The 25,822-nt window shown below is 44.4% G+C and overlaps 1 protein-coding gene across 2 annotated transcripts in view; it reads right to left on the bottom strand.

Annotated features, from left to right (window-relative positions):
• The window catches only part of LOC124037511 (GRAM domain-containing protein 2A-like), a 70,883-nt gene extending 51,426 nt beyond the window's left edge, over positions 1 to 19,457 (bottom strand). Inside the window, exons 1-2 of one of the 2 annotated variants that reach the window (XM_046352286.1) lie at positions 19,172 to 19,457; positions 4,383 to 4,492 (exon numbers count right to left, since the gene is read on the bottom strand). The gene's annotated coding sequence lies outside the window, so the exon portion shown is untranslated. The remainder of the gene's footprint in view (positions 1 to 4,382; positions 4,493 to 19,171) is intronic. The other variant, XM_046352287.1, reaches the window with a different exon arrangement.
• Positions 19,458 to 25,822: the final 6,365 nt, after the last annotated feature.

The raw sequence follows: 25,822 nt of genomic DNA, 5'->3' as shown, positions 1-25,822 counted from the left end.
TGATGGTGGTGATGGAGGCTTCCACAGGCATTCTGATGGTGGTGATGGAGGCTTCCACAGGCATTCTGATGGTGGTGATGGAGGCTTCCACAGGCATTCTGATGGTGGTGATGGAGGCTTCCACAGGCAATCTGATGGTGGTGATGAATGCTTCCCGAGTGGCTCAGCGTTCTCAGGCATTGCATCTCAATGCAAGAGGTGTCACTACAGTCCCTGGTTCACGTCAGGCAGTGATTGGGAGTCCCATAGGCACAATTGGTCCGGGCTAGGCCGTCCTTGTAAATAAGAATTTCTTTTTAACTGACTTGCCTCGTTAAAAGGTTATATTTAAAAAATGTAAAAAATTTAGTAATATATGCTATGATTGATGACACTCCTATAAAATACTATATTTTGGAGCTCTATGTAGAACCCTCTACAGAAAGGGTTTTACATGGAACCCAAAAGGGTTCTACCTAGAACCAAGAAGGGTTCTGGGGACAGCTGAAGAACTGTTTTAGGTTCTAAGAGTGTATAGGCGATGAGCGAGCAGGGTTATGTAAGAATGTGATTCTCCCTTTGTCAGTTACACAACCCTGCTCGCTCTTTCATCTTTCCTTTCTAAAACTTTAGCCAAATTTGCCAGTCATGTAGGAAGGGCTGGATCTGAGGTCAGTGTAGATGAATGCCTGGTGATTCCCCAGGCCAGTTATTTCCTGGTTTCATCTGCCAAACATCCTCTTTTCTTTCCACTTTTATTCAAAACGCCATGTTCTCTGAAGTTCAGTAAGCCCCTTGGTGACTGGCTGCCTGGCGTCCAGTGATGTACACTGACATGGCCTGGTCCCAGATCTGTGTGTGCTGCCTGGCGTCCTAGCTCCCCCAGGACCAGAGTGACATACACTGACATGGCCTGGTCCCAGATCTGTGTGTACTGCCTGGCGTCCTAGCTCCCCCAGGACCAGAGTGATGTACACTGACATGGCCTGGTCCCAGATCTGTGTGTGCTGCCTGGCGTCCTAGCTCCCCCAGGACCAGAGTGACATACACTGACATGGCCCGGTCCCAGATCTGTGTGTGCTGCCTGGCGTCCTAGCTCCCCCAGGACCAGAGTGATGTACACTGACATGGCCCGGTCCCAGATCTGTGTGTGCTGCCTGGCTTCCTAGCTCCCCCAGGACCAGAGTGACATACACTGACATGGCCTGGTCCCAGATCTGTGTGTGCTGCCTGGCGTCCTAGCTCCCCCAGGACATAGTAGTTAGTGACAAATATCTAAGCAGGACTGAGCTTGGTTAAAACCCTGGATGGGAGACCAAATGAAAAGCTGTAGATAGATCAACTCTCCAGTAGGAGGTGCTGTAGATAGATCAACTCTCCAGTAGGAGGTGCTGTAGATAGATCAACTCTCCAGTAGGAGGTGCTGTAGATAGATCAACTCTCCAGTAGGAGGTGCTGTAGATAGATCAACTCTCCAGTAGGAGGTGCTGTAGATAGATCAACTCTCCAGTAGGAGGTGCTGTAGATAGATCAACTCTCCAGTAGGAGGTGCTGTAGATAGATCAACTCTCCAGTAGGAGGTGCTGTAGATAGATCAACTCTCCAGTAGGAGGTGCTGTAGATAGATCAACTCTCCAGTAGGAGGTGCTGTAGATAGGTCAACTCTCCAGTAGGAGGTGCTGTAGATAGGTCAACTCTCCAGTAGGAGGTGCTGTAGATAGATCAACTCTCCAGTAGAAGATGCTGTAGATAGGTCAACTCTCCAGTAGGAGGTGCTGTAGATAGATCAACTCTCCAGTAGGAGGTGCTGTAGATAGATCAACTCTCCAGTAGGAGGTGCTGTAGATAGATCAACTCTCCAGTACGAGGTGCTGTCCAGCATATTTATTTTCAGATAGAGGATATAACGTTGAAGATCTGACATTTCAGATATTTTATACAAGGTTTGTCTATGTTGAAATGTGGTTACCACGATAACATAATCCTGTGGTTGAAATTCCACCACTAAAAAAAATCCAATGTACAGTATTTTCCACATGGTTTCCACGTCACAATACATTGATAATGTTGAAACAACGTTGATTGAACCAGTTTTTTGTTGTTGCCCAGTGGACTGGGCCGTTACGTCTCAAGTCAGACACTGTCATAAAACACATGGGTATCATTCAGTGGGACAAACACGTATTCACACCTTCCAGTACTCATATGATGTTACTCCTGTCTGTCTTCAGCACTTGGCTGGATAAACACTTCCATGGACACTGATGCAAATGGTAAGAAAATGATCTCTCCCTCTCGCCCGGAATCAACACCCATCCACATGCATGGAAATGAAACTGATTAAATCTTTGGGTGCAACCGAATAGCCTACAGGTTTACTGTTCATTCACAAATGGTACGCTGTCATTACTAAATAAAACCACTATAAAGGCTGCTCTTCAGGAGAACTAATGACATTGAAGGAGCGGCGGTTTCATAACTAACAATCCACAGTTCTATTGTGTAGTGCTGCTACTGGCTCCAAATTAGATCCAAAATATTTCTGAACCTCCTCAATGGGTCTCTTGTTCAAGTGTCCTTCAGTGATCTCACCGCTTCAGTGCTTCCTGTCCCACAAATGAGTCCATTTCAAACACAGCAAACAATCACATTGATGTGTCCGACTTGATCTATAACACAAGCTGACACAGGGTAGCAGGTAGCCTAGCCGTTAGAACACAAGCTGACACAGGGTAGCAGGTAGCCTAGCCGTTAGGACACAAGCTGACACAGGGTAGCAGGTAGCCTAGCCGTTAGAACACAAGCTGACACAGGGTAGCAGGTAGCCTAGCCGTTAGAACACAAGCTGACACAGGGTAGCAGGTAGCCTAGCCGTTAGGACACAAGCTGACACAGGGTAGCAGGTAGCCTAGCCGTTAGAACACAAGCTGACACAGGGTAGCAGGTAGCCTAGCCGTTAGAACACAAGCTGACACAGGGCAGCAGGTAGCCTAGCCGTTAGAACACAAGCTGACACAGGGCAGCAGGTAGCCTAGCCGTTAGAACACAAGCTGACACAGGGCAGCAGGTAGCCTAGCCGTTAGAACACAAGCTGACACAGGGCAGCAGGTAGCCTAGCCATTAGAACACACACAGGGCAGCAGGTAGCCTAGCCGTTAGAACACACACAGGGCAGCAGGTAGCCTAGCCGTTAGAACACAAGCTGACACAGGGCAGCAGGTAGCCTAGCCGTTAGAACACAAGCTGACACAGGGCAGCAGGTAGCCTAGCCGTTAGAACACAAGCTGACACAGGGCAGCAGGTAGCCTAGCCGTTAGAACACAAGCTGACACAGGGCAGCAGGTAGCCTAGCCGTTAGAACACAAGCTGACACAGGGTAGCAGGTAGCCTAGCCGTTAGAACACAAGCTGACACAGGGCAGCAGGTAGCCTAGCCATTAGAACACAAGCTGACACAGGGCAGCAGGTAGCCTAGCCGTTAGAACACAAGCTGACACAGGGCAGCAGGTAGCCTAGCCGTTAGAACACAAGCTGACACAGGGCAGCAAGTAGCCTAGCCGTTAGAACACACACAGGGCAGCAGGTAGCCTAGCCGTTAGAACACACACAGGGCAGCAGGTAGCCTAGCCGTTAGAACACAAGCTGACACAGGGCAGCAGGTAGCCTAGCCGTTAGAACACAAGCTGACACAGGGCAGCAGGTAGCCTAGCCGTTAGAACACAAGCTGACACAGGGCAGCAGGTAGCCTAGCCATTAGAACACACACAGGGCAGCAGGTAGCCTAGCCGTTAGAACACACACAGGGCAGCAGGTAGCCTAGCCGTTAGAACACACACAGGGCAGCAGGTAGCCTAGCCGTTAGAACACAAGCTGACACAGGGCAGCAGGTAGCCTAGCCGTTAGAACACAAGCTGACACAGGGCAGCAGGTAGCCTAGCCATTAGAACACACACAGGGCAGCAGGTAGCCTAGCCGTTAGAACACACACAGGGCAGCAGGTAGCCTAGCCGTTAGAACACACACAGGGCAGCAGGTAGCCTAGCCGTTAGAACACAAGCTGACACAGGGCAGCAGGTAGCCTAGCCGTTAGAACACAAGCTGACACAGGGCAGCAGGTAGCCTAGCCATTAGAACACACACAGGGCAGCAGGTAGCCTAGCCGTTAGAACACACACAGGGCAGCAGGTAGCCTAGCCGTTAGAACACACACAGGGCAGCAGGTAGCCTAGCCGTTAGAACACAAGCTGACACAGGGCAGCAGGTAGCCTAGCCGTTAGAACACAAGCTGACACAGGGCAGCAGGTAGCCTAGCCATTAGAACACACACAGGGCAGCAGGTAGCCTAGCCGTTAGAACACACACAGGGCAGCAGGTAGCCTAGCCGTTAGAGAGTTGTACCATTACCTAAAAGGTTGCTGGTTGGAATACCCAAGGTGAAAAATCTGTCAATCTGTCCTTGAGCAAGGCACATATCCCAAATTTGCTCCATGGGTGTTGTCCTATTTTGGCTGACCCTGTAAAACAACAAATGTCACTGCACTTATCAGGTGTATAAAACTATTTTTTCCCAGAAGTATTTTTCTACACCCGCGATAACATCTCCTAAATATGTGTACGCGACCAATAACATTTGATTTGAGATGTAAATTTACCGAGAGCTGTGTTTAATAAATGGATAATCTTTAAAAGCTTCCAACCTACTTCACTTGAGGAGATCAGGCTTGCTAAACATAAATGGGGAGGCAGGGTAGCCTAGTGGTTAGAGTGTTGTACTAGTAACCGAAAGGTTGCAAGTTCGAATCCCCGAGCTGACAAGGTACAAATCTGTCGTTCTGCCCCTGAACAGGCAGTTAACCCACTGTTCCTAGGCCGTCATTGAAAATAAGAATTTGTTCTTAAATGACTTGCCTAGTAAAATAAAGGTAAAAAATAAAATAAATAACCCGAAGCGCTCAAGTAGACCACTTCAACTCACTATTCCCCATTACAACGGGGCTCCTGAGTAGCGCAGCAGTCTAAGGCACTCAGTGCTAGAGGTGTCACTACAGACCCTGGTTTGATTCCAAGTTGTATCACAACCGGCTGTGATTGGGAATCCCATAGGGCGGTGCACAATTGGCCCAGCGGCATCGGGGGTAGGCCGTCTGGGGTAGCCTAGTGGTTAGAGTGTAGAGGCGGCAGGGTAGCTTAGTGGTTAGAGTGTAGAGGCGGCAGGGTAGCCTAGTGGTTAGAGCGTTGTACTAGTAACAGGAAGGTTGCAAGTTCAAACCCCCGAGCTGACAAGGTCCAAATCTGTCGTTCTGCCCCTGAACAGGCAGTTAACCCAGGCCGTCATTGAAAATAAGAATTAGTTCATAACTGAATTTCTTGGTAAAATAAAAAAATAGGCCGTCATTATAAGTAAGAATTTGTTCATAACTGACTTACCTCGTTAAATAATTTAAAAAATAGGAGATAATCAGAGATCTTGTCTATGTCTCTTTCGGACATTAAAGAGGTTGAGCCATATGGAACCAGACAGGCTTGACTGCCATTGGTATGGTGTTGAGCTTCAGGGCCCATTTTTAACTTGACTTCACAAGCTACACACATCACCTGGAATGCAGGCTACACACATCACCTGGAATACAGGCTACACACATCACCTGGAATACAGGCTACACACATCACCTGGAATGCAGGCTACACACATCACCTGGAATACAGGCTACACACATCACCTGGAATACAGGCTACACACATCACCTGGAATGCAGGCTACACACATCACCTGGAATACAGGCTACACACATCACCTGGAATGCAGGCTACACACATCACCTGGAATACAGGCTACACACATCACCTGGAATACAGGCTACACACGTCACCTGGAATACAGGCTACACACATCACCTGGAATACAGGCTACACACATCACCTGGAATGCAGGCTGCGGTATTCTTTCCTATTCAGCAGACAAAAACATGGCCCTGGGCTTATGACAATGACGGCTCAAAGAACCACGCAGTTCCTGAAACAAGGGAACCTGTGCTGAGACAATGGCAAACGTGACGTCATCCAGGCGGGAAAGAATGAGATCATTGGGAACAAAACCTATCTACAGTAAATCAGTGAAATGTGTGGTAAAACCATACTTGTATTAGGCCGATCTGCAATTAGGCGTGGAAACCCGTCATATAAAATAAATAATTTTCTAAAAAAGCAGAAAGACCGTTTACCTGAACTCACAAATCCTATTTACAGTGTTGTAATAATGACATTACTGATGCCATAGTCATGATGACGGAAGATTAAAATTAAAATAACTTCAAACTACAACACACACACTATTGCTTAAAGGGATGATAAAGGTTATTAAAAGGTCACCCAAGTCTGTGGACAAAGTATGACTGTAATCACTGCTTTGGTTAGTTTCCCAGGCACTGTTTCCACATGCTAACAGTTTAGCATTTTTGGCACAAATCCCATTCAAGTCAGGGGACCGATATTAGCATTTTTCGCAGCATCATGTCCAATTAATCCAAAAGTATCTCAAATTGATTATGAAGCTCAACAACATTACTTATAGATATTTTTTTATAATGATGCACAATTTTTTTTAAATATCGGTCCCATGACTTGAATCGGGGCTCCGAGTGACGCAGCAGTCTAAGGCACTGCATCTCAGTGCTAGAGGAGTCACTACAGACCCTGGTTCAGCGGTCTAAAACACTGCATCTCAGTGCTAGAGGGGTCACTACAGACCCTGGTTCAGCGGTCTAAAACACTGCATCTCAGTGCTAGAGGGGTCACTACAGACCCTGGTTCAGCGGTCTAAAACACTGCATCTCAGTGCTAGAGGGGTCACTACAGACCCTGGTTCAGCGGTCTAAAACACTGCATCTCAGTGCTAGAGGGGTCACTACAGACCCTGGTTCAGCGGTCTAAAACACTGCATCTCAGTGCTAGAGACCGTTGTTCAAATCCAGGCTGAATCACAACTGGCCGTGATTGGGTGGCGTACAACGGGCTCAGCGCCGTTCTGGGTTTGGCCGGGGAAGGCCGTCATTGTAAATAAGAATCTGTTCTTAACTGACTTGCCAAGTTAAATAAAGGTTAAATAAATAAATGAGATCTATGCCACAAATGCTGCATGAGAATCACATGACCCAAGCCATTTCCATGTAAAAGGACCCATTTAACCCAACATGTGAATGGGTCCTTTCAAAATGGGTGTCAAATGAAAGCTAAGCTATTATAATACTGGATACTGATCAGACCATAGAGGAAGCTATTATAATACTGTATACAGATCAGAGGGGAAGCTATTATAATACTGTATACAGATCAGACCATAGGGGAAGCTATTATAGTACTGTATACAGATCAGATCAGAGGGGAAGCTATTATAATACTGTATACAGATCAGAGGGGAAGCTATTATAATACTGTATACAGATCAGACCATAGGGGAAGCTATTATAATACTGTATACAGATCAGACCATAGGGGAAGCTATTATAGTACTGTATACAGATCAGACCAGAGAGGAAGCTATTATAATACTGTATACAGATCAGAGAGGAAGCTATTATAATACTGGATACTGATCAGACCATAGAGGAAGCTATTATAATACTGTATACAGATCAGAGAGGAAGCTTTTATAATACTGTATACAGATCACACCATAGGGGAAGTTATTATAATACTGTATACAGATCAGACCATAGAGGAAGCTATTATAATACTGTATACAGATCAGAGAGGAAGCTATTATAATACTGTATACAGATCAGATCAGAGGGGAAGCTATTATAATACTGTATACAGATCAGACCATAGGGGAAGCTATTATAATACTGTATACAGATCAGACCAGAGGGGAAGCTATTATAATACTGTATACAGATCAGACCAGAGGGGAAGCTATTATAATACTGTATACAGATCAGATCAGAGGGGAAGCTATTATAATACTGTATACAGATCAGATCAGAGGGGAAGCTATTATAATACTGTATACAGATCAGATCATAGAGGAAGCTATTATAATACTGTATACAGATCAGAGAGGAAGCTATTATAATACTGTATACAGATCAGAGAGGAAGCTATTATAATACTGTATACAGATCAGATCAGAGAGGAAGCTATTATAATACTGTATACAGATCAGATCAGAGGGGAAGCTATTATAATACTGTATACAGATCAGATCAGAGGGGAAGCTATTATAATACTGTATACAGATCAGATCAGAGGGGAAGCTATTATAATACTGTATACAGATCAGATCAGAGGGGAAGCTATTATAATACTGTATACAGATCAGATCAGAGGGGAAGCTATTATAATACTGTATACAGATCAGACCATAGAGGAAGCTATTATAATACTGTATATACAGATCAGATCAGAGGGGAAGCTATTATAATACTGTATACAGATCAGACCATAGAGGAAGCTATTATAATACTGTATATACAGATCAGATCAGAGGGGAAGCTATTATAATACTGTATACAGATCAGACCATAGAGGAAGCTATTATAATACTGTATACAGATCAGATCAGAGGGGAAGCTATTATAATACTGTATACAGATCAGATCAGAGGGGAAGCTATTATAATACTGTATACAGATCAGATCAGAGGGGAAGCTATTATAATACTGTATACAGATCAGATCAGAGGGGAAGCTATTATAATACTGTATACAGATCAGATCAGAGGGAAGCTATTATAATACTGTATACAGATCAGATCAGAGGGGAAGCTATTATAATACTGTATACAGATCAGATCAGAGGGGAAGCTATTATAATACTGTATACAGATCAGATCAGAGGGGAAGCTATTATAATACTGTATACAGATCAGATCAGAGGGGAAGCTATTATAATACTGTATACAGATCAGATCAGAGGGGAAGCTATTATAATACTGTATACAGATCAGATCAGAGGGGAAGCTATTATAATACTGTATACAGATCAGATCAGAGGGGAAGCTATTATAATACTGTATACAGATCAGATCAGAGGGGAAGCTATTATAATACTGTATACAGATCAGATCAGAGGGGAAGCTATTATAATACTGTATACAGATCAGACCATAGAGGAAGCTATTATAATACTGTATACAGATCAGATCAGAGGGGAAGCTATTATAATACTGTATACAGATCAGATCAGAGGGGAAGCTATTAAAAAGCTGTATACAGATCAGATCAGAGAGGAAGCTATTATAATACTGTATACAGATCAGATCAGAGGGGAAGCTATTAAAAAGCTGTATACAGATCAGACCATAGAGGAAGCTATTATAATACTGTATACAGATCAGATCAGAGAGGAAGCTATTATAATACTGTATACAGATCAGATCAGAGAGGAAGCTATTATAATACTGTATACAGATCAGATCAGAGAGGAAGCTATTATAATACTGTATACAGATCAGACCATAGGGGAAGCTATTATAATACTGTATACAGATCAGATCAGAGGGGAAGCTATTAAAAAGCTGTATATGCCAGTTTGGATTTGGCTTCGCTCCAATCACATCGAGAGCATAGGCTTACTTATTGACAGAAACTGGTAGTTCATCTCCTTGTGTTGTTGTCCTCCGGTGACAAGCTAGCTAGCTAAAATTGTCCATTTCCTAAATTAGCCATGGATGGAGCTATGGATTTGAACTTGTGATTTTACTTAATTCCACATACAGGCCATTGATTTTTTTATTTTATTTTTTTTTTTTTACAATTAAAATAAAATTGGCGCCGGAGAAGAAGGCTGATGTGTTACGTGTCCCCAACCGATTGTGTTTTTTGTTCATTATTTCACATTGTATGTATCTTTTTAATTTTTAATTTTTTTTGTACATGTTGCCGCTACCATCTCTTATGACTGAAAATAACTTCTGGACATCAGGACTGAGATTTACTCACCACGGACCGGGAGAATTATTTTTTTCCTTGAACGAGTCTGACGAGCCTGACGTGAATGATATACTGCTTTCTTGGGAACAGGCCCAGATCCCCGTGATTTGCGTGAAGAGGAGGCCGAGAAAAAGGGGCCGGAGGGTGGGCTGCCTTCTGAGAATTCGTAGGCGATTGAATAAACCCCCACTTCCTTCCATTCTGCTAGCAAACGTGCAATCTTTGGAGAATAAAATCAATGACCTTTGCGCAAGATTAAACTACCAACGGGACATTCAAACTGTAATATCTTACGCTTCACGGAGTCGTGGCGGAACGACGACACTATCAACATACAGCTGGCTGGTTATACACTGTACCGGCAGGATAGGACAGCAGCGTCTGGTAAGACAAGGGGTGGCGGACTATGTATTTTTTGTAAATAATAGGAAGTCTCAAACTAGTTCTTGCCTGAGGTAGTGCATCTCTTGATAAACTGTAGACAACACTATCTACCTAGAGGGCTTTCATCTGTATTTTTCGTAGCTGTTTACATACCACCACAGACTGAGGCTGGCACTAAGACAGCATTGAATGCAAGAGAGCACCAGCTGTTCCGGAAGACTGTGTGATCACGCTCTCTGCAGCCGATGTGAGTAAAGACCTTTAAACAGGTCAACATTCACAAGGCGGCAGGGCCAGACGGATTACCAGGACGTGTACTAATAGCATGCGCTGATCAACTGGCAAGTGTCTTCACTGACATTTTCAATCTCTCCCTGTCTGCGTCTGTAATACCAACATGTTTTAAGCAGACCACCATAGTCCCTGTGCCCAAGAATACTAAGGTAACCTGCCTAAATGACTACCGACCCGTAGCACTCATGTCTGTAGCCATGAAGTGCTTTGAAAGGCTGGTCATGGCTCACATCAATACCATTATCCCAGCAACCATAGACCCACTCCAATCTGCATACCGCCCCAACAGATCCACAGATGATGCAATCTCTATTGCACTCCACACTGCCCTTTCCCACCGGCACAAAAGGAACACCTATGTGAGAATGCTATTCATTGACTACAGCTCAGCGTTCAACACAATAGTGCCCTCAAAGCTCATCAACAAGCTAAGGACCCTGGGACTAAACACCTCCCTCTGCAACTGGGTTCTGGACTTCCTGACGGGCCGCCCCCGGGTGGTAAGGGTAGGTAACAACACATCTGCCACGCTGATCCTCAACACAGGGGTCCCTCAGGGGTGCATGCTCAGTCCCCTCCTGTACTCTCTGTTTACTCATGACTGCACGGCCAGGCACAACTCCAACACCATCATTAAGTTTGCCAATGACATAACAGTGTTAGGCCTGACCACCGACAACAACGAGACAGCCTATACGGAGGTGGTCAGAGACCTGGCTGTGTGGTGCCAGGACAACAACCTCTCCCTCAATGTGATCAAGACAAAGGAAATGATTGTGGACTACTGGAAAAAGAGGACCGAGCACGCCCCCATTCTCATCGACAGTCTCGAAGAGGGCACGACAAAACCTATTCAACCTATTTGGCATGGGTCATCGGATCCTCAAAAGCTTCTACAGCTGCACCATCGAGAGCATCCTGACTGGTTGCATCACTGCCTGGTATGGCAACTGCTCAGCCTCCGACCGCAAGGCACTACAGAGGGTAGTGCGAACGGTCCAGTACATCACTGTGGCCAAGCTTCCTGCCATCCAGGACCTCTATACCAGGCAGTGTCAGAGGAAGGCCCTGAAAATTGTCAAAGACTCCAGCCACCCTAGTCATAGACTGTTCTCTCTGCTAACGCACGGCAAGCGGTACAGGAGCGCCAAATCTTGGTACAAGAGGCTTATAAACAGCTTCTATCCCCCAAGCCATAAGACTCCTGAACACCTAATCAAATGGCTAAACAGACTATTTGCATTGCCCCCTCTTTTACACCGCTGCTACTCTCTGTTGTTATCATCTATGCATAGTCACTTTAATAACTCAACTAACCGGTGCTCCTCCACATTGACTCTGTACTGGTACCCCCTGTATATAGTCTCCACATTGACTCTGTACCGGTACCCCCTGTATATAGCCTCCACATTGACTCTGTACTGGTACCCCCTGTATATAGCCTCCACATTGACTCTGTACTGGTACCCCTGTATATAGTCTCCACATTGACTCTGTACTGGTACCCCTGTATATAGTCTCCACATTGACTCTGTACCGGTACCCCCTGTATATAGCCTCCACATTGACTCTGTACCGGTAACCCCCCTGTATATAGCCTCCACATTGACTCTGTACTGGTACCCCCTGTATATAGCCTCCACATCGACTCTGTACCGGTACCCTCTGTATAAAGCCTCCACATTGACTCTGTACCGTAACACCCTGTATATAGCCTCCACATTGACTCTGTACCGGTACCCCCTGTATATAGACTCGTGATTGTTATTTTACTGCTGCTCTTTAATTACTTGTTACTTTTATTTCTTATTCTAATCAGTATTTATTTTTAAACTGCATTGTTGGTTAGGGGCTTGTAAGTTAGCATTTCACTGTAAGGTCTACCTACACCTGTTGTATTCGGCTGCATGTGACTAATACAATTTGATTTGATTTGATTATAATGGCAATTCTGATCCAACCGTAAAATACATTGTGCCCCTGGACTGAGAGGATGGAAGTTCAATATGTAGCTAGATGCAGAAGGCTAATGTTAACTAGCTAACTTTGCCCATGAATGGAAGTTCGGTTAGCGAGCAAACATTTTATACAGGTAGCCTAGGACAACAAATAAAAGTGTGTACTGTATGACAGAGTGATAGACCGTTTTGTCAACATGAAAGAGAGGAGGATGGCATTGGTGTTTCTCAACAAGTAGGGTGAGTCAACATCTTTTTCTACTTGCACAAACGCACCCCCCCCCCCCACACACAGAGAAAACATCACCATGGAAAGTCACATCATATTTAACTTGTTGATTGGACTAAATTGTGTTTGGTATTTTTTGTCACTGTATTAGATGAAGTGTAGGTGATTTGATGATGTTGAAATGTTGATGTATAGTATAGTGGAGGCAGCTCCTGTTTTCTTTGTGACCTACAGTAACTCTCTGTGGTTCTGAATCAATAGTTGTTTAGTGGTCTGAAAATGTCAGAAACATTAACTTGCTTGACCATGCTGTAGGTCCTTTAACGGTTTGTCACAAGCAATATGCTTTGTGGACTTCACTGGACAGATGTGTCGCTCTCTGGTTTTGTAATGAAACAAAAGGTGTGGTTGAGTTTATTCTGACACGGTATCTCCTTACTGTCTCTGCCTTTAGGCCTGTATATCACGGTGTCTTCTTACTGTCTCTGCCTTTAGGCCTGTATATCACGGTGTCTTCTTACTGTCTCTGCCTTTAGGCCTGTATATCACGGTGTCTTCTTACTGTCTCTGCCTTTAGGCCTGTATATCACGGTGTCTTCTTACTGTCTCTGCCTTTAGGCCTGTATATCACGGTGTCTTCTTACTGTCTCTGCCTTTAGGCCTGTATATCACATCATATTTAACTTGTCTGATTAGGCCTGTATATCATTGTGTTTGGTATTTTCTGTCACTGTTTAGGCCTGAAGTATCACGGTGTCTTCTTACTGTCTCTGCCTTTAGGCCTGTATATCACGGCAGCTCTTACTGTCTTCTTTGTGACCTATCACGGTGTAACTCTCTGCCTTTAGGCCTGTATATCACGGTGTCTGTTTACTGTCTCTGCCTTTAGGCCTGTCAGAAACGGTGTCTTCTTACTGTCTCTGCCTTTAGGCCTGTATATCACGGTGTCTTGTTACTGTCTCTGCCTTTAGGCCTGTACTATCAGGTGTCTTCTTACTGTCTCTGCCTTTAGGCCTGTATATCACGGTGTCTTCTTACTGTCTCTGCCTTTAGGCCTGTATATCACGGTGTCTTCTTACTGTCTCTGCCTTTAGGCCTGTATATCACGGTGTCTTCTTACTGTCTCTGCCTTTAGGCCTGTATATCACGGTGTCTTCTTACTGTCTCTGCCTTTAGGCCTGTATATCACGGTGTCTTCTTACTGTCTCTGCCTTTAGGCCTGTATATCACGGTGTCTTCTTACTGTCTCTGCCTTTAGGCCTGTATATCACGGTGTCTTCTTACTGTCTCTGCCTTTAGGCCTGTATATCACGGTGTCTTCTTACTGTCTCTGCCTTTAGGCCTGTATATCACGGTGTCTTCTTACTGTCTCTGCCTTTAGGCCTGTATATCACGGTGTCTTCTTACTGTCTCTGCCTTTAGGCCTGTATATCACGGTGTCTTCTTACTGTCTCTGCCTTTAGGCCTGTATATCACGGTGTCTTCTTACTGTCTCTGCCTTTAGGCCTGTATATCACGGTGTCTTCTTACTGTCTCTGCCTTTAGGCCTGTATATCACGGTGTCTTCTTACTGTCTCTGCCTTTAGGCCTGTATATCACGGTGTCTTCTTACTGTCTCTGCCTTTAGGCCTGTATATCACGGTGTCTTCTTACTGTCTCTGCCTTTAGGCCTGTATATCACGGTGTCTTCTTACTGTCTCTGCCTTTAGGCCTGTATATCACGGTGTCTTCTTACTGTCTCTGCCTTTAGGCCTGTATATCACGGTGTCTTCTTACTGTCTCTGCCTTTAGGCCTGTATATCACGGTGTCTTCTTACTGTCTCTGCCTTTAGGCCTGTATATCACGGTGTCTTCTTACTGTCTCTGCCTTTAGGCCTGTATATCACGGTGTCTTCTTACTGTCTCTGCCTTTAGGCCTGTATATCACGGTGTCTTCTTACTGTCTCTGCCTTTAGGCCTGTATATCACGGTGTCTTCTTACTGTCTCTGCCTTTAGGCCTGTATATCACGGTGTCTTCTTACTGTCTCTGCCTTTAGGCCTGTATATCACGGTGTCTTCTTACTGTCTCTGCCTTTAGGCCTGTATATCACGGTGTCTTCTTACTGTCTCTGCCTTTAGGCCTGTATATCACGGTGTCTTCTTACTGTCTCTGCCTTTAGGCCTGTATATCACGGTGTCTTCTTACTGTCTCTGCCTTTAGGCCTGTATATCACGGTGTCTTCTTACTGTCTCTGCCTTTAGGCCTGTATATCACGGTGTCTTCTTACTGTCTCTGCCTTTAGGCCTGTATATCACGGTGTCTTCTTACTGTCTCTGCCTTTAGGCCTGTATATCACGGTGTCTTCTTACTGTCTCTGCCTTTAGGCCTGTATATCACGGTGTCTTCTTACTGTCTCTGCCTTTAGGCCTGTATATCACGGTGTCTTCTTACTGTCTCTGCCTTTAGGCCTGTATATCACGGTGTCAACGCACATGAACTAACAGGTTATAGAGCGCAATTATCACAATACATAGGTTGCAATATGGCTTTTTTCTGGCTTTCCCATTGATTTTACCCACGCAAGTCACTGTCTGTTACTGATGATGTCTGATAGTAGTGTGTCTCGTTACTAACCACTGTCTGTTACTGATGATGTCTGATAGTAGTGTGTCTCGTTACTAACCACTGTCTGTTACTGATGATGTCTGATAGTAGTGTCTGTATAACCACTGTCTGTTACTGATGATGTCTAGTAGTGTGTCTGTCTAACCACTGTCTGTAACTGATGATGTCTGATAGTAGTGTGTCTTCTTACTGTCTGTAACTGATGATGCCTTTAGTGTGTCTGTACTAACCACTGTCTGTTACTGATGATGTCTGATAGTAGTGTGTCTGTTATAACCACTGTCTGTTACTGATGATGTCTGATAGTAGTGTGGTTACTAACCACTGTCTGTTACTGATGACTGTAGTCTGTCCTTTAACCACTGTCTGTTACTGATGATGTCTGATAGTAGTGTGTCTCGTTACTAACCACTGTCTGTTACTGATGATGTCTGATAGTAGTGTGTCTCTTCTAACCACTGTCTGTAGGCCTGTAACCACTGTCTGTTAAGTGTGACTGATGTCTGATAGTAGTGTGTCTGTATAACCACTGTCTGTGATGATGTCTGATACTGTCTGTCTCTTTAACCACTGTCTGTAACTGATGATGTCTGATAGTAGTGTGTCATGAACTAACAGTCTGTTACTATGATGTCTGAAGTAGTGTGTCAATTATCACTGTCTGTTACTGATGATGTCTGATAGTAGTGTGCTTTTTCTGTCTGTTACTGATGATGTTTTAGTGTGTCCGTTACTAACCACTGTCTGTAACTGATGATGTCACTGTCTGTTACTGATGATGTCTGATAGTAGTGTGTCTCGTTACTAACCACTGTCTGTTACTGATGATGTCTGATAGTAGTGTGTCTCGTTACTAACCACTGTCTGTTACTGATGATGTCTGATAGTAGTGTGTCTCGTTACTAACCACTGTCTGTAACTGATGATGTCTGATAGTAGTGTGTCTCGTTACTAACCACGGTCTGTTACTGATGATGTCTGATAGTAGTGTGTCTCGTTACTAACCACTGTCTGTAACTGATGATGTCTGATAGTAGTGTGTCTCGTTACTAACCACTGTCTGTAACTGATGATGTCTGATAGTAGTGTGTCTCGTTACTAACCACTGTCTGTAACTGATGATGTCTGATAGTAGTGTGTCTCGTTACTAACCACGGTCTGTAACTGATGATGTCTGATAGTAGTGTGTCTCGTTACTAACCACTGTCTGTAACTGATGATGTCTGATAGTAGTGTGTCTCGTTACTAACCACTGTCTGTTACTGATGATGTCTGATAGTAGTGTGTCTCGTTACTAACCACTGTCTGTTACTGATGATGTCTGATAGTAGTGTGTCTCGTTACTAACCACTGTCTGTAACTGATGATGTCTGATAGTAGTGTGTCTCGTTACTAACCACTGTCTGTAACTGATGATGTCTGATAGTAGTGTGTCTCGTTACTAACCACTGTCTGTAACTGATGATGTCTGATAGTGTGTGTCTCGTTACTAACCACTGTCTGTAACTGATGATCTGTCTGATAGTAGTGTGTCTCGTTACTAACCACGGTCTGTTACTGATGATGTCTGATAGTAGGGTGTCTCGTTACTAACCACTGTCTGTAACTGATGATGTCTGATAGTAGTGTGTCTCGTTACTAACCACTGTCTGTAACTGATGATGTCTTGATAGTAGTGTGTCTCGTTACTAACCACTGTCTGTAACTGATGATCTGTCTGATAGTAGTGTGTCTCGTTACTAACCACGGTCTGTAACTGATGATGTCTGATAGTAGTGTGTCTCGTTACTAACCACGGTCTGTTACTGATGATGTCTGATAGTGTCTCGTTACTAACCACTGTCTGTTACTGATGATGTCTGATAGTGTCTCGTTACTAACCACTGTCTGTTACTGATGATGTCTGATAGTAGTGTGTCTCGTTACTAACCACGGTCTGTAACTGATGATGTCTGATAGTAGTGTGTCTCGTTACTAACCACTGTCTGTTACTGATGATGTCTGATAGTAGTGTGTCTCGTTACTAACCATGGTCTGTTACTGATGATGTCTGATAGTGTCTCGTTACTAACCACGGTCTGTTACTGATGATGTCTGATAGTAGTGTGTCTCGTTACTAACCACTGTCTGTAACTGATGATGTCTGATAGTAGTGTGTCTCGTTACTAACCATGGTCTGTTACTGATGATGTCTGATAGTAGTGTGTCTCGTTACTAACCACTGTCTGTAACTGATGATGTCTGATAGTAGTGTGTCTCGTTACTAACCACGGTCTGTTACTGATGATGTCTGATAGTGTCTCGTTACTAACCATGGTCTGTTACTGATGATGTCTGATAGTAGTGTGTCTCGTTACTAACCACTGTCTGTAACTGATGATGTCTGATAGTAGTGTGTCTCGTTACTAACCACTGTCTGTTACTGATGATGTCTGATAGTGTCTCGTTACTAACCACTGTCTGTTACTGATGATGTCTGATAGTAGTGTGTCTCGTTACTAACCACTGTCTGTTACTGATGATGTCTGATAGTGTCTCGTTACTAACCACTGTCTGTAACTGATGATGTCTGATAGTAGTGTGTCTCGTTACTAACCTGATGACTGATAGTGTCTGTACGGTCTGTTACTGATGATGTCTGATAGTAGTGTGTCTCGTTACTAACCACTGTCTGTAACTGATGATGTCTGATAGTAGTGTGTCTCGTTACTAACCACGGTCTGTTACTGATGATGTCTGATAGTGTCTCGTTACTAACCATGGTCTGTTACTGATGATGTCTGATAGTAGTGTGTCTCGTTACTAACCACGGTCTGTTACTGATGATGTCTGATAGTGTCTCGTTACTAACCATGGTCTGTTACTGATGATGTCTGATAGTAGTGTGTCTCGTTACTAACCACGGTCTGTTACTGATGATGTCTGATAGTGTCTCGTTACTAACCACGGTCTGTTACTGATGATGTCTGATAGTGTCTCGTTACTAACCATGGTCTGTTACTGATGATGTCTGATAGTAGTGTCTCGTTACTATGATCTGTCTTATAATTAGAACATGCGTGTCGTCACTTTTCAGACAGACACTAAATGTACAAGGTGCTGTGAGGTAAACTAATCATTATACCCCAACTACATAACTTGCAGACCCACGGGTGGAACATCACATACTGGGTGATACGTTTCCATACCCCGAAATAGACACGACCGTGTGAGAACCGTACAGTCGATGTGACGTCGTATTGTTAACACACTGAACGCTATCGCTCTATGCACCTTGTTCAATATTCTGAATAAACTGTTCAAGTTGGCACAGAAGAATGCCTTAGCAGTTTTCACGTTTTTAGTTTCCTTTGTAACAATTTAATTTAATTTATTTCACCTTTAGTAGCCAGTTGAGAACATGTTCTCGTTTACAACTGCGACCTGTCCAAGATAAATAGTTATAAATGGATAGGATTCGTGCATAGACTACTCCACAGCACAGTCGCATGAGTGTTTAATATTTTCATTATGTAATTCAAAAAACATATTTATATGACCAAGTACCAACCTGTCTCCACCTATTTTGATAGCGTCCCCCATGATCGTTATGTAATTACATAATCATAATAACGTTAGGCTACTGTCCGACTTGAATCAGTTGTTCCCTAATCGTCAGCTCATGTCTGTCCTATTTCCAATTAACTTGTCTTTCTTCAAAAACAACGGGCAAATCCAGTACCAGGAACGCGAAGCAGAAATCAATCTGCCGCTCAATGACGATGTCTGTGGTCTCGACGTGGACAACACCTACCGTGGCGGAAGCTGCCGGTAGCTATGCTGTCGAGTATATCATTTCCACGGCGCACTCACAGAAGACTAAATTCGGCCGAATGTCCACATCATCGTCTTCGATAGTAAAGAAGTCCGTGGGGAAAGGTAGACAAGACTGGAAGAGGAGAAGCGGTTCTCGGAGTTGTCAAAACGAAGGCAGAGGAGCACTGAGCACATGGAATGTCTGCTGGCTGACTTGTTGCGCCGAGCATCGCATCTGCGAGCGCAGTGGGCAGTGGCTTATTGTTCCTCCTGCGTTGTTTTGTGTGTCCTACTAACTGTAGCCTTTACGGTCCAAGGACCTGCACCAAGGACATTACTGACATTCATTCGTACAGAGAGCGCTCATTATTCATATCTTGTGTATACATTTTTTTAGCCAGAATCATGTTGGCTAAACAACATAATATTAGGCACTATAGGCCTGGTCCAAATACGGATAGCCTACGGCATTATACATTATGTGGGCTGAGAGGTTCTTGCTAAACCCTGTTCATTCAATTATGAAAATGAAAACATGCAAATTGACTTACACAATTCGAAGAACACAGAAAATGTCCATTCCCATATTAAAAAGCATGTGCACTGTGTTGTGGAACAAAGGGGCCTTTCATAATAAAACTGATGGAGGGAGGAAGCCAGCACCCGATTAGAAGGGGGTATGGCTAAGGGGGGTATGGAGTCCACGTGCTTCACGTTGGCTGTTGTCAGATGGGAGGAAAGACTGAGGAGCTGTCTTGAATTCCAATCATGTGTGTTTTAACCTGACTCCATCTTTCCCGCCTATGACCTGAAGACACAGTGGAACCACCATAAAAAAGGAATCGTATTACGGAAGTGGTGAGATGACGTGGTTGCTAAGCTACAGGACTGTTTTGCTAGCACAGACTGGAATATGTTCCCGGGATTCTTCCTGATGGCATTGAGGAGTACACCACATCAGTCACTGGATTCATCAATAAGTGCATCGATGACTTCGTCCCCACAGTGACCGTACGTACATACCCCGACCAGAAGCCATGGATTACAGGCAACATCTGCATTGAGCTAAAGGAGCAGGACTCTAACCCGGATGCTTATAAGAAATCCTGCTATGCCATCCAACGAACCATCAAACAGGCAACGCGTCAATACAGGAATAAGATTGAATCCTACTACACCGGCTACGACGCTCGTCAGATTTGGTTCGCAAACTATTACGGACTAGAGGTTGACTGATTAATCGGAATGGCCGATCAATTAGGGCCAATTTCAAGTTTTCATAACAATCGGTAATCTGACTTCTTGGACGCTGATTATGGCGATTACATTGCAATCCAGGAGGAAACTGCGTGGCAGGCTGACCACCTGTTACGCGAGTGCAGCGTCAAAAGGACCTTGAGGCTGCAAGGAGACAAGGTAAGTTGCTAGCTAGCATTAAACTTGTAAAAAAACAACCAATCTTAACATAATCACTAGTTAACTACACATGGCTGATGATATTACTAGATTAACTAGCTTGTCCTGCGTTGCATATAATCAATGCGGTGCCTGTTAATTTATCATCGAATCACAGCCTACTTAAACTTCCCCAAACAGGTGGTGATTTAGCAAAAGCGCATTCGCGGAAAAAGCACAATCGTTGCACAAATGTATCTAACCATGAACATCACTGTATTTCTTAAAATCAACACACAGAAGTATATATTTTTAAACCTGCATATTTAGTTAAAAGAAATTCATGTTCGCAGGCAATATTAACTAGGAAAATTGTGTCACTTCTTTAGTGTTCAGTGCGAGTAGAGTCAGGGTATATGCAACAGTTTGGGCCTGGCTCATTGCGAACTGTGTGAAGACCATAATACATTTTCCAGAATTTTACATAATTATGACCATAACATTAAGAGTTGTGCAATGTAACAGCAATATTTAGACTTCGGGATGCCACCCGAAAGTGTTTTAGAAATGATTGTTTCCGGATTTGACCATATAAATGACCAAAGGCTTGTATTTCTGTGTTTATTATTATTATTATTATTAAGTGTGATTTGATAGTGCAGTCTGACTGAGCGGTGGTAGGCAGCAGCAGGCTCGTAAGCATTCATTCATTCAAACACTTTCCTGCGTTTGCCAGTAGCTCTTAGCAATGCTTGAAGCACAGCGCTGCTTATGACTTCAAGCCTAGAAACTCCCGGGATTAGGCTGGCAATACTATAGTGCCTATAAGAACATCCAATAGTCAAAGGTATACAAAAAAATACAAATGGTAGTTTATGCTGGTAACGGGTATCACCAGCCAGCTTCAGTCCATACCGCACCAGGAGTATGGAGTTGAGAGTGTGCAGTGACATTCTATTTCTTAACTGTGACTTGAACACACTCATTTGGCTGAACAGCCGTTCAACCTCCACATGTGAGTGTGGCAAGGAGAGGGCAGCGAGTGCAGCTTTGCACAGTTCCTCATAAGGATTTGACCCGGAAGAGTCCGTGTAGTTATTCACTTCAAAACCCGACTGTATTTTCAGTTGAGTCCCACCTAAACAGATGGATGTTTCTCAATTGGGAAACAATTTTATCACTTGTTTGAGGCTGGTACTTCAGTAGCTCAGCTACTTTAATAATTTCAGTGGTGTCTTTATTGTGCTTTAGTGTTTCCTTAACACGGAACAAGGCCATGTTTCACAAGGCTTCAAGGTTGTCTGGGAGCCTTGCTTGCAGCTCCTTGCTTAAAGCAACAATGTAGTTGATGCACTGTCTCCGAATGACCTTTTTGTCCTCTGGCGCAAGACTGAGTTGGTACACCGTGCTCTCGAAAAGGTACTGAAGGTATGGTGATGGACTGAGATGTCCATCAATGGCATCTTTCAGGACATCCATTTTTGCCATAAGGTTGACTACTCTGCTGCAAATTTGATGTTAAGAGTTGTACCAGATTGTCCAAAAACTTGACAGGATCTGTTTGCTCCTCACTCAAATAACTTCACTGCAACTTGTACGTCAGACAGGATTGATTTCAAGAATGTCAGGTAGACATAGTTGGTCTTTTCCATGTACCTGGCGTGGAGCACAACCACCATGTAGCAATGCTCACTGGCATTGGTCAGCTCAAAGTGGAGTTTCAGTTCTTCCCACTGGCCCAATATACGAGTTACCGCAGCCTCAATCGATAGCCAGCGTGTGGCACACACTTTGGTGATCTGCAGGGGTTTCTGGCCACAATTAATGGTGGAATACACCACTTTGTACGCACTGTAATGTTTTTGGGGAAATAGAAAACCAGTTGTAGGTTTCCCTGATTAAGTACTCAACACTCCTAGGGATGGTGTCTTTGGATGCTGCACAGACAGCGGATGGCACAGACAGCGGATGGCACAGACAGCGGATGGCACAGACAGCGGATGGCACAGAGAGCGGATGGCACGCACATCAGATGGCACGCACAGCGAATGGCACACACACAGCGGACGGCACACACACAGCGGATGGCACACACACAGCGGATGGCACACACACAGCGGATGGCACAGACCGTGGATGGCACGCACAGCAGATGGCACGCACAGCGGATGGCACGCACAGCAGATGGCACACACACAGCGGATGGCACACACAGCGGATGGCACACACACAGCGGATGGCACGCACAGCGGATGGCACACACAGTGAATGGCACACACAGCGGATTAGTAGCAAATTGGGCAATGCATATTCTTCCTTTCAAATGTTGTGCAACATTATCAGTGCCAATACCCTGAAGATTCTCGTTTTTAAGGTTACACTTCTCAAGAAACTCAGCTACTGCCTTTGCTATTGATCTGGCATTGCCCCCCTCTCCAATTCAACCAGCCCGAGAAATGTGGACACAACGGTTATTTTATTTTAGCACTGAAATACCGAATCACCAAATCCAGGTATTTCTAGACACTGACATCAGTGGACTCATCCAAAAGGAGACTGAACTTCTCATCTCCCCACATCTGATGTTAGTCTTCTGAGAAAATAAGGAGCCAGTACTCCCCTAATCATTCCTGTGCACTTGATAGGGTGCATTTGTAAGTTTGTTCCTGCCACAGAATCTGAAAAGGCAGCTTTGCAAGCCCTACTATAAATGGTGGCATGCTAGCAGCGAACAATGCTCCGCTAATGGCCAATGCCATAGTAGCTTCTACGCTTTTGCAGTTATCCACTTTCTTAACCAACTGTGGTAATATAGGCATATCTGATTTGCAGTACGCACAGTATGCCAGACAATCATCCCCAGTTACTGGCTTCAGCAACCCTTTCAATTCAGGTACAGACTCCCACTCTTTTCTCTACAATTTTGATTGAGACATGTTGATTGATGTTGTAAGTTCTGTTCAAGATCAAACATTCGTGACCAACTATATTCATTGGGTTTGTCTCGTCGAACGCATACTACTGCTGCTGCAGTCAGCCAACAATGATTAGCAATTTGCTGAAATTGCAGCTGGCCTGCTGCAGCCTGTGCATGAGCTGAGCGCCTGCTGCTGACGTGTGTTGTGACTGAGTGTGTGACAGAGAAAATCGTTGTCGTGTCATTTAGAGCTAAATCTAGCAACAAAATTGCTAAATTGGCATCACTGTTAAAACACCGGTTGTAATTCATCTGTCACATTTGATTTGACATTATTGATGTGTCTGTGGGAAGGAGTCGTTTTTCATTTGTTTAATCCATACACTCACCTACCTCAATTAACCTACGCATGAGGACAAATCCAATACAAAACTATAAATTGGTAAGTAAAACGTCATTGCACTCAATACAGCCAGAGGCAAAGACTCCGGTAGGAACAGTCATTTTCTTGAGACTGTGCGCTTCAGTGTGTAGCTCATTCATTCTGGTAGTGCTCCCTTCTTCCAACCATGTCTCCATAGAAACCGCTGTGTGCAAGGCTGGGGTGTTGGTATGGCGCTTTTATATTGAGCCAGTCAGGCTTGGTCACCTGATTTTTTCCCCAGCCAGTCAGGCTTGGTCACCTGATTTCTCAAAAAGCTGAAAAGAACCCTGCAGCTGGGCTATTGGCAAATTCCCAACTAGACTAAGAAAACACACTCTGACCCATATCCTTGAACTCACTTTTATAAACTAGGCCAACGTGCAATGAATGCCCTGAGAGAAAGACATGGCATTATTATGGTGCTGTGCTGAACAAGCTCTCTCTGGTAAGCCAGAGCCCCACTCTGGCCAATGTGGCATACTGCATCATCAAACGTATCAGTGCCTAACTAAACAACAATGAAGCAAAACATGTATGAAAGTAGAAGAATGTAAGTAACATTTTAAATAACATGTTATAAGGGCATTTACAATGCTTTGTTTTATTGACTTGTACACGTATTTGACATGTATAGTGCGTCATAATTCATAATAGTAACATGATAATATACCCTCACTACACAGTCCCTCCAGGATTCTGTGATTTCACCTTTTTGTTGTTGTTGTTGTGCAAAATCAACAATTTCCCGCATATTATGCGATAGCTTGCAAATGTAAATCAATCACCGCAATATTTCAGCATAAAACAGTCAAATCGCGTCAAAAATCACTGTATTAAATTGTCTGAAATATGTTTGGGGCGGCAGGGTAGCCTAGTGGTTAGAGCATTGGACTAGTAACCGAAAGGTTGAGCTACACGTCAGTCTACGTGTAGCTCAGTTGGTAGAGCATGGCGCTTGTAACGCCAGGGTAGTGGGTTCGATTCCCGGGACCACCAATACGTAGAATGTATGCACACATGACTGTAAGTCGCTTTGGATAAAAGCGTCTGCTAAATGGCGTATATTATTATTATTATATTATATAGTTCAAATCCCCGAGCTGACAAGGTACAAAACCTGTCGTTCTGCCCTTGAACAGGCAGTTCCTTCCACCCACTGTTCCTAGGCCGTCATTGAAAATAAGAATTTGTTCTTAAGTGACTTGCCTAGTAAAATAAAGGTAAAATAAAATAAAAAAATTAATTACAAAATGAGGGCTCGCAATATGAACTAATCACAGCGCATTTACCGCAACAAAAAATATATATAACAAGCTACAATAGGGGGGGTCCGGGTGGGCATCTGGCGGATCCTGGCAGACTGACAGATCTGGCTGCTCTATGCTGACTGGCGGCTCTGGCTGCTCCATGTAGGCTGACAGCTCTGGCGGCTTCTTACAGACTGGCAGCTCTGGCGGCTCCTTGCAGACTGACAGCTCCTTGCAGACTGACAGCTCCTTGCAGACTGACAGCTCCTTGCAGACTGACAGCTCCTTGCAGACTGACAGCTCTGGCTGCTTCATGCAGACTGGCAGCTCTGGCTGCTCCATGCAGACTGGCAGTTCTGGCTGCTCCATGCAGACTGGCAGCTCTGGCTGCTCCATGCACACGGGCAGCTCTGGCTGCTCCATGCAGACTGACAGCTCTGGCTGCTCCATGCAGACTGGCAGACTGGCAGCTCTGGCTGCTCCATGCAGACTGGCAGCTCTGGCTGCTCCATGCAGACTGGCAGCTCTGGCTGCTCCATGCAGACTGACATCTCTGGCTGCTCCATGCAGACTGGCAGCTCTGGCTGCTCCATGCAGACTGGCAGCTCTGGCTGCTCCATGCAGACTGACATCTCTGGCTGCTCCATGCAGGCTGGCAGCTCTAGC

The sequence above is a fragment of the Oncorhynchus gorbuscha genome, linkage group LG06 (assembly GCF_021184085.1).
Source record: "Oncorhynchus gorbuscha isolate QuinsamMale2020 ecotype Even-year linkage group LG06, OgorEven_v1.0, whole genome shotgun sequence".
NCBI classification, from domain to species: Eukaryota; Metazoa; Chordata; class Actinopteri; order Salmoniformes; family Salmonidae; genus Oncorhynchus; species Oncorhynchus gorbuscha.
Note: the sequence above shows the minus strand (reverse complement) of the source record. Positions and strands in the feature narration are given on the sequence as shown.